Raw genomic sequence first — 10,000 nt, 5'->3', positions numbered from 1 at the left:
AACTGTCTGATGCAAGGGTTGAAAGGTGATTTAAATTGGTGTCCCTGCTAGAAAACGAGGAATGAATTGTTAGAGCTTTTAAATGATTGGAGTTCTATTTCTGTCCTTTAGAGTGAAAATTGTTTGTGGTTACTTGAATAGAATAAGTGATTGTGTCAGACCGCTCTTCCAGACAGGGTGGAATCAAAAGTTTTTCGTCTCATCAACTCCTCTCCTCTAACTGACTGTCTTCAGCCTCTCTCTCATCTTCGTAGTGTTGCATCTCTTGGTATCTTGTACCGCTATTTTCACCCTAACTGCTTTTTTGATCTTGTTAACTGCATGCCTCCCCTCCTTCCTTGCTACACAAGACTTTCTTCTTTCTCTCACTCATGTTCTGTCCACCTTTTTAATGCAAGAGTTAACAAGTATTCTCAATCATTCATCCCACTCTCTGGTAAACTCTGGAACTCCCTGCCTCCTTCTGTATTTCCTCCTTCCTGTGCCTTGAGTTCCTTCAAGAGGGAGGTTTCAAGACACTTATCCATAAATTTTTGACGATCGTTTCTGAGTGTGTTTGGGGACTAGCACCTCAGTGGGCCCTTTTTTTTTTTTTTTTTAAATTTTGCTGCCCTCGGCCGGTGACCCTCCGGCATAAATACAAAAATAAAAAATCAGTTGTGTTTTAGGATTCTGGTAAATGTGAAATGTGCCTTAAGTTAGAAAAAAAAAAAAAAAAGGAGAATTTGTTTTAGGATTCCTGTGTTTGTGAAATGTGCGTAAAGTTAAATAAAAAAAAACGAGAGTAGGATCATACCTTATGTTCACCTGTGCGTTACCTTACCACACCTTCCCTCCCCCACAGGTAGCAGCGGGGGGCAATTAGGGACAGGTAAGGGCCACGAACAGCATGTCAGGTATTTCTATTTCTATTTCTCTCTCTCTCTCTCTCTCTCTCTCTCTCTCTCTCTCTCTCTCTCTCTCTCTCTCTCTCTCTCTCTCTCTCTCTCTCTGTTCCGTGTTTTTTGTTTTCTTTTCTCCTCTTTGTCTTCTGAATTCTTGTGTTTTTTTTTGTTCTCTCTTTCTCTCTTTCTCTTCTGCCTCGTTAATTTTTTTCTTATCTTCCTTATCCTTGTTTTTATTTAATTTTTTGTTCATTCTCTTATCATCATCTTCCTTGCTCTACTTTTCCTGTTTCTTTGTCTTTTTTTCTTTTAGCTTTTGTGTTTTCTTATTTTATTCCTTTTTCTTTCCTTCCTTCTTTGTATTTACTTCTTATCTTCTCTTACTTTGTTCCTCCTTCTTTCGTTCCTCGTTTTTTGTTAGTGTTTATTTATTATATTACTTCTTTACTTTCTTTTCCTTTCTTTACATTTCTCTTTGTCTTCTTCCTCTTCCTACTTTTCCTCCTTCTCTTGTTCTCCTCATCGTCATCTTCTTATCTGTTCATCTTCTTCGCTTTGTTTTTGTCTTTCTTATTCATGTTTGTCATCTTCATCGTCTTCATCTTCATCTCTGCCCTCCTCCTCCTCCTCCTCCTCCTCCTCCTCCTCCTCCTCCTCCTCCTCCTCCTCCTCCTCCTCCGTTAATAGGGACATTCCTGACCCCTTTTTTTTTGTTTGTTTGTTTCTCTCTTCCATTTGTATCGTCTTTCGTCCCCCCTCCCCCCCATGCCATAATTCTAGGTCCGTTAACCTCTCTCTCTCTCTCTCTCTCTCTCTCTCTCTCTCTCTCTCTCTCTCTCTCTCTCTCTCTCTCTCTCTCTCTCTCTCTCTCTCTCTCTCTCTCTCTCTCTCTCTCTTGGAAGTTATGTGTAGGTTCTAGAGAGAGAGAGAGAGAGAGAGAGAGAGAGAGAGAGAGAGAGAGAGAGAGAGAGAGAGAGAGAGAGACCTTTCCTACCATCACCTCCTCCCCCCAAATCACCTCTTCCACATTCCTCCCCATTTCTCCCCATATCCATTACCCCTTTGATGCTAACCCATACCCGCATTAATTCTACCCATTCTCCTTTAAATGGGCAGGTTTCCCTTTACATAAAACTCCTTTGAAATGTTACCCATCACTCCCCATCACCTTCCGTTACTTTTGGCCGTTATGTCCTATTTTTTTTTTATTAATTTATATCAGTGTTTTGTCTTTCCCTGTGTTCTTTTATTTTCTTTATTATTCCTATCTTTTATTATTATTATTTTTTTTATCTTTGTAATTTTTTTTTTTTTTTGTTTCCTGTCTTTTATTTCACTCATTTATTTTCTATTTGTTTTTTTTTCTTTATTCCTATCTTCTCTTATTATTTTTTTCTTTGTTTTGTTTCTTTTCTATCTTTTTTTTATCTTTGTAATTTTTGTTTTGTTTTGTTTCCTATTTTTTTTTATTTCATTCGTATTGATTGCTTTTACTGTTTTATCGTTTTTTCTTTCTTATTTCTGTCTTCCGTAACCTTTTTTTCACCAGTTTTATTATTTTTTGATATTTATTTGTATTTCTTGTTCTTACCATCACTTTTTTTGTTTGTTTTGTGGTCCCTCTCATCTTCACCCATCATAAAACCCATCACTATGTTACGTGTGTGCATCTCCCATCACCTCCCCATTCCCCATCACTCGTGTCTACCTGGATAACATTACTTTTCATTCCTCCCCATTCCTATAAGCTAATACTCCCATCATAAAAACCCATCACTATGTTAGGTTTGTGTTCCTCCCATCACTTCTCCATTCCCCATCACTCAGCTACCTGCATAACCTTACTGTTCCTTCCATATCTCTACCATACATCCTATTATTCCCCTTTAATTTTCCCATTTATTTGATTATCTCCCATTTTCCATTTATTTTTAACCATTTCCTCCCATTTCCTGTTATCCTCTTTATTCCGTATGTCACTAAACCCATTTATTTCACCCATTTTCTTTCCTCTCCTATTACCACATATCCCACCCATCACCCATTCCGCTCCTTTCCCATCACGGCCTTCCATCTCTTCATTTCATCAAATATTCCCACGAGAAGAAGAATGAGTGATCCCATTCCCCCTTTCCCCATCACTTCCTCCTTTCCCCATCCCTCCCCATCCCTCCCCAGCATAATTTCAGGTGATAGGGAGTGCGTGCTACCGTGCTACCCCCATCACCTCCAGGGGAAATGGGGGTGATGGGTGGGGAAGGGGGAAGGGGTAATAGAGACACGAGAAAAAAGATGGTTGATTCAATTGCTGTTTTTTTTCTTTTTCTTTTTTTTTTCTAGATTGTGTTTCATGGTTTAAAATTGGATTGATGGAGGAAAGAGGGAGAGAGGGAGGGGTGGAGGAAGGGAGGAATGGAGAGATGAAGGGATGGAGGAGGAGGAGGAGGGGAGGAAGGAATGGAAAGGAGGGAAGGGACGATGGATAGGAGGAGGAATGGGAGGATGGGAGGGTAAGAGAGAGAGAGAGAGAGAGAGAGAGAGAGAGAGAGAGAGAGAGAGAGAGAGAGAGAGAGAGAGAGAGAGAGAGAGAGAGAGAGAGAGAAATTTGGATCATTCCTTGTTGTGCATTGAAATTTCTCAAGTATAAAAAGTTGTGTGTGTGTGTGTGTGTGTGTGTGTGTGTGTGTGTGTGTGTGTGTGTGTGTGTGTGTGTGTGTGTGGGCGGCCGCAGGACATAGGCGTGGGTGGTATGACTGCGTGGGTGGGTGGAGTATGGGGGGAGGAAAAATGGGAGTCAGGAACAGGAGGAGGAGGAGGAGGAGGAGGAGGAGGAGGAGGAGGAGTGAGGATGGGGTGAAGATGAGGTGTGGTGTGGGTGGTGGGGGAGAGAGAGGGTAACTGGAGGAGGGGAAGAGAGGGAAGAAGAATAGAAGAGGAGGAGGAGGAGGAGGAGGAGGAGGAGGAGGAGGAGGAGGAGGAGGAGGAGGAGGTGAATTAGAGGGTGGGGGAGCATAGATCACGAGTTTCTGGAGGGCTTGCTGGAGGAAGAGGAGGAGGAAGAAGAAGAAGAAGAAGAAGAAGAAGAAGAAGAAGAAGAAGAAGAAGACACTTGGAAAAATAAAAAAAAGGTTTATAGAAAGAAGGAAAAAAAGGAGAAAAAAATAAAAGTAGTAAAAAGAATAGAACAGAAGAAGAAAGAGGAGGAGAAGGAAGAATGAAAATAATAATAATGGAAAATAAAAATAAGTAAAAGAAAGAAGAAAAAAAGAAGAAAAAAAAGAAGAACAAGAACACGAGAAGGAGGACAAAGAATAAGAATAATAGAAAACAATATTTATAGGAAAACAAAAGGTTATAGAAAAAATAGAATAAAAATGAAGAGAATAAAAGAATAGAAGTAGAAAAGAAGGAATAAGAAAAGAGTAATGATAATAATAAAAATAGGAATAATAATAAGAATAATAAGAAGAAGACGAATACAATAGGAAAACAGAAGGTGGTAGAAAGAAGTAATGAAATAAGGAAAGAAGAAGAAAAGAATGGAAGAAGAAGAGGGGGAGGAGGAGGAGGAGGAGGAGGAGGAGGAGGAGGAGGAGGAGGAGGAGGAGGAAGAAAATAATGATAAAAAAGAAGAGGCATGCACTAGGTAAACAAAACGTAATAGACAGAAGAAGAAAAAAAGAAAATAAGAGGAGGAGGAGGAGGAGGAGGAGAAATAAGAATAAGTAGAAAAAAATACACAAAAAATCTTATAGAAAAGGTAATAGAAAAAATAAATAAAAACAGAATAAAAAGAAATTAAGAAAAAGAATAGAAAAAAACAAGATGAAGAAGAGGTGGAGAAAACGACGATAGGGGAAGTTCAGAGAGAGAGAGAGAGAGAGAGAGAGAGAGAGAGAGAGAGAGAGAGAGAGAGAGAGAGAGAGAGATTGAGTGGGGCTTGGAGCAACAATATAGCCAGCCCGAGGGAGGCGCCGGCAGGGATTCCTTCTGTAAATCCCTCCTGCACTGTGTTTTGACCTGCCTGCTGGGAGGGGGCTGGGTGGGGGCTGGGTGGGGGCTGGGAGAGGGCAGGTTGGGGAAAAGAGAGGGAGGGGGAAGTTAGTGGGCCTTTTTGGGGGATCTTTGAAGAAATAGAAAAGGAAATGAGAAAGTTTAGATTTGTTCGTTCTATTTTTTGAGTTACCTTGAAAATTGAGGGTATTTTTTTTGTTTTATTTATTTATTTATTTATTTTTTGAAGGATGGGATCTGATTGGCTGTTTTTTTTTTTTTTTTTTTTTGAGTTTTAAGGATCTAAAAAATTGAGAATTGATTTACTTTCTCCTTCTCTCCCTCCCTCCCTCCCTCCCTCCCGTCTTCTTAGGGAGTTAATGGACATTTTAAGGCATTGAAGGGATAAATGTGGAACCAAGGAACTATAGAGAGGTGGACAAAATAGAAAAAAAAAAAGACTGAGGCGATGGTAGAGGTGGTAAGAGGCAAGACAGTGATTAACTAGGCTGATCTGGGTGGAATAAGTGATTGAAAGGGGCTAGAGAGAGAGAGAGAGAGAGAGAGAGAGAGAGAGAGAGAGAGAGAGAGAGAGAGAGAGAGAGAGAGAGAGAGGTTAGATAGTTAATGATAGGTAGATGACATGTGTGTGTGTGTGTGTGTGTGTGTGTGTGTGTGTGTGTGTGGCAACAGTACAATAAGAGCAGTGAGGAACAAAAACAACAACAACAACAATAACAACAAAAACAGAACAATGCAATGGAGGAACCAAATAAGGTGAACAAAACAAAAGGAAAAAGAAAAAAGGCAAGTGAGAAAAAGAGACAACAGTTACACGAAGACTCTCTCTCTCTCTCTCTCTCTCTCTCTCTCTCTCTCTCTCTCTCTCTCTCTCTCTCTCTCTCTCTCTCTCGAATTGCAATGTCAGAAGATGACTTTATTATACCTAAGTCTTCCTCCTCCTCCTCCTCCTCCTCCTCCTCCTCCTCCTCCTCCTCCTCCTCCTCCTCCTTCTCCTCCTGTTCGTCTTCTCTAAATTCTTTTCCATCAAGTTTCTGTTAGCTATTATTGTTATTATTATTATTATTATTATTATTATTATTATTATTATTATTATTAGTAGTAGTAGTAGTAGTAGTAGTAGTAGTAATTTCTTTCCTCTTTATTTTTTTCCCTTTGTTATTTTATTTTATTGCATTTTCCCCCATACGTATTCTATTGTAGTGAATTTTTCTTACTTTTTATCATTATCATCTTTATTATCTCTACGTTTGTTTTTCTTCCTCTCTTACGTTGCTGTTATTAATATTTTTACATATCTTTACTATTTCTTTTTTATCATTTTTTTCTTATTGTTCTTTCTCTCCGTTATTCTTCGTGTTTCTCATTCGTTCATCTGTTGTTGTTTTTGTCTTTTGTTTTTCTTATTTTCTTATTATCTCTTCGTGGTTACCGCTTATTCTTCCTGTTCATCTTGTTTCTCTTTCTTTATTTTTATTTTTTCGTATTTTCTGTCATTGTATTTTTTTTATTATCATCTCTTTTGTTTCTTGTGTTCTTTCGTTTTATTTTTATTTTTATTTTCCTCGTCCTTTTATTTTCTTTTTTTTGTATTCGTTCGTTTTTTTATTACTTTTTGTTTATTTTCATTCTTGCTTGTTTTTTTTTTTTAATGTTTTTTTTCATTTTTCATTTTTTTTTTGTTTTTCTTTATTATTTTCCTTCTTTTGTATTCGTTGTTTTTTTTATTATTTTTTTATTTATTTTTATTCTTGTTTGTTTATTTATTTAATTTTTTTTTCATTTTTCATTTTTTTTTGTTTTTCTTTATTATTTTCCTTCTTTATTTCTATTTTTTTTGTTTTCCAGTATTTTTTTTATCTTATTTTTACAGTTTTATTATATCTTATTTTTTATTCTATTTTTTAAAGTTTTCCAGTCTTTTTCCAATTTTCTGTTTTTTTTATTTTGTATTATTTTTTCCCTGCATTTCTTTTCCATGATTCTACTTTCATTGTGTTCCCCTCACTCACCACCCCCCAACCGCCTTTTCTTCTTATTTTTCATTTTTCACTTATTTTCCTCCACGTGTTATTTCATTTTCTTTCCCTTATTTCCGTTATTACATTTTTCTTGTTTTTTCATCATCATCATCATCATCATCATCATTATTATTATTATTATCTCATTTCATTTTCATTTTTTTCCAATCTCTTAATTTTCATTCTTTAATCTTGAATTTCGATTATTATTTCCACTTTTCTAACCTTTTCTTCTACTACTACTACTACTACTACTACTACTACTACTACTACTACTACTACTACTACTACTACTACTACTACTTCGCATTCCTCTCTCTAGTTATCTGTGTCGCGTCTCACCTGCCAGTGTGCTGAGGTGATGGGGTATGTTAGTCTTACTATCTCACCTCTATGACTCCCGGAACTGAAGCAAGAGGAAGAGGAGGAAGAGGAGGAGGAGGAGGAGGAGGAGGAGGAGGAGGAGGAGGAGGAAGAGGAGGAGGATCTTGGTGTTTGATTTTAAGGGTGTGGTGTTTATGTGTGTGTGTGTGTGTGTGTGTGTGTGTGTGTGTGTGTATGGGTGGAGTCGTGATAAGATACGTGATGAAATAGCCATGCTCTACTTCTTCCTCCTCCTCCTCCTCCTCCTCCTCCTCCTCCTCCTCCTCCTCCTCCTCCTCCTCCTCCTCCTCCTCCTCGTCTACATTGTACGGCTGACTTTACTAGCCACACCCATCTCCTCCTCCTCCTCCTCCTCCTCCTCCTCCTCCTCCTCCTCCTCCTCCTCCTCCTCCTCCTCCTCCTCCATCAGTATTCAGGCCTCCTCCATCCCCCTCTCCCCCTCTCTAGCCTCTTCCACTTTCCCTTTCATCTTCTGTCTCATCTTTCTTACATTATTATGGTTATAGATTCACCTGCACCCAAGGAGAGAGAGAGAGAGAGAGAGAGAGAGAGAGAGAGAGAGAGAGAGAGAGAGAGAGAGAGAGAGAGAGAGAGATGAGTGCCTGCAACAAACCATTACCTGTGTTTTGTCAAGGTAATCAAGTGACAGGTAAAAGAAGATTCTGTATTCTCATCTGTCCTCTCCCTCTCTCTCTCTCTCTCTCTCTCTCCCTCTCCCTCTCCCTCTTCTCCCCTGACCTACCTCCGCGCCTCCCTCCTTACCTGTTCTTTAGTATGTACCTCATCATTCCCCCAATTCCTCTCCCCCACTTTCCTCCTCCCTCTTCATCAACCATTTTTTCCTTCCTGTTTGCATTTTTCCATTGTTTATTTTCTATTTTGTGTTTGTTGCAATGTATGAATATTTTTTTTATTATTATTATTCCTATGTTTATTTTGTGTTGGATTTGATTGGGTTTGTTACTAGTCTGTGTGTGTGTGTGTGTGTGTGTGTGTGTGTGTGTGTGTGTGTGTGTGTGTGTGTGTGTGTGTGTGGCACGTCTTAGCTACACAGACCTAGATTTTGGGACACGTGAGAGGAGGAGAAGGGGAGGAGGAGGAGGAGGAGGAGGAGGAGGAGGAGGAGGAGGAGGAGGAGGAGGAGGAGGAGGAGGAGGAGGAGCGAGGTCATGCACATCGGAGTAGGTTAGAATAAGGAGGAGGGAGAAGATATCACCCTCTCTCTCTCTCTCTCTCTCTCTCTCTCTCTCTCTCTCTCTCTCTCTCTCTCTCTCTCTCTCTCTCTCTCTCTCTCTCTCTCTCTCTCTCTCTCTTGCTTCACAAACCTACTTACCCAGAGCACCAGATTGTAAATTGTTTTAAAGTGCAAGAAAAAAAGTAGCTTAAAAAAAGTGTAAAGAATAAATAGATAAATAATAATATATAATTAATAGATAGCCAAGTTATTTAAATATGAAAGGTGCAAAGATAGACTGAACCTATTATGTGTTGAATGCTTTACTCTCTCTCTCTCTCTCTCTCTCTCTCTCTCTCTCTCTCTCTCTCTCTCTCTCTCTCTCTCTCTCTCTCTCTCTCTCTCTCTCTCTGGTGGTTTATATGTGTGTCTTTGTTATTGTTTGTTCTGAACGGAAAGTTGATTAGAAAAGAAAGTTTCCTTGATTAAAATTAATAGAAAGTGTTGTAATGATATTGGTGTGTGTGTGTGTGTGTGTGTGTGTGTGTGTGTGTGTGTGTGTGTGTGTGTGTGTGTGTGTTGGTTCGTGTTGTGAATTAGATGTAGTTGTAATTTCTATACTTACACACACACACACACACACACACACACACACACACACACACACACACACACACACACACACACAGTATTCAAACGAAAAAACGACTTAAGGATATTCATTGAAGTGTGTGTGTGTGTGTGTGTGTGTGTGTGTGTGTGTGTGTGTGATAAGTATGAAGGGACTGAGAAGAAGACAGTCGAATGAATAAAAGATGTAGAGATGAAATAGATAAAAATGAATAAAGAATAACAAAGGAATAAGAAAAACAAGACACGACGAAAGAAGGAGAAAAATAAAAAACAAGAACAGAGAGAGAGAGAGAGAGAGAGAGAGAGAGAGAGAGAGAGAGAGAGAGAGAGAGAGAGATTGGCATTCCTGTGAGCATTGTAGTGACGTTCAGATTATTTTTAAGATATGAGAGAGAGTGAGTGGCAAGAGTCTTCCTCACATTCCTCTCTCTCTCTCTCTCTCTCTCTCTCTCTCTCTCTCTCTCTCTCTCTCTCTCTCTCTCTCTCTCTCTCTTATTGGTTTCTTTGTTTTGGTTATACATGTGTGTGTGTGTTTGTTTGTTTGTTTCTTTTATTATTCTTTCTCTCTATTTATGTATCACTTTCTCTCCCCGCGTCTGTTTAGCTTTGTCTGTCTGTCTGTCTGTCTGTCTGTCCGGCTGTGTGTGTGTGTGTGTGTGTGTGTGTGTGTGTGTGTGTGTGTGTGTGTGTGTGTTTATTCGTTAATTCTTTTGTCTACCTGTTTGTTAATCTCTCTCTCTCTCTCTCTCTCTCTCTCTCTCTCTCTCTCTCTCTCTCTCTCTCTCTCTCTCTCTCTCTCTCTCTCTCTCTCTCTCATTGTCCTCGCTGTCTCATCTCCGCTACGCTTCTTATCTGATTACAACATAATATCTTCCTCTCTCCCTTCCCCT

The 10,000-nt window shown here is 39.2% G+C and overlaps 1 long non-coding RNA gene across 2 annotated transcripts in view; it reads left to right on the top strand.

The window, feature by feature from the left end:
• The first annotated feature begins 842 nt into the window (after positions 1-842).
• The window catches only part of LOC135092581 (uncharacterized), a 118,799-nt gene continuing 109,641 nt past the window's right edge, over positions 843-10,000 (top strand). For both annotated transcript variants that reach the window (XR_010262929.1, XR_010262928.1), the window contains exon 1: positions 843-871. This is a non-coding gene — a long non-coding RNA (uncharacterized LOC135092581). The remainder of the gene's footprint in view (positions 872-10,000) is intronic.

The sequence above is a fragment of the Scylla paramamosain genome, chromosome 40 (genome assembly GCF_035594125.1).
Source record: "Scylla paramamosain isolate STU-SP2022 chromosome 40, ASM3559412v1, whole genome shotgun sequence".
NCBI classification, from domain to species: Eukaryota; Metazoa; Arthropoda; class Malacostraca; order Decapoda; family Portunidae; genus Scylla; species Scylla paramamosain.
The sequence above is the reverse complement of the archived record's forward strand: the minus strand, read 5'-3'. Positions and strand labels throughout refer to the sequence as shown.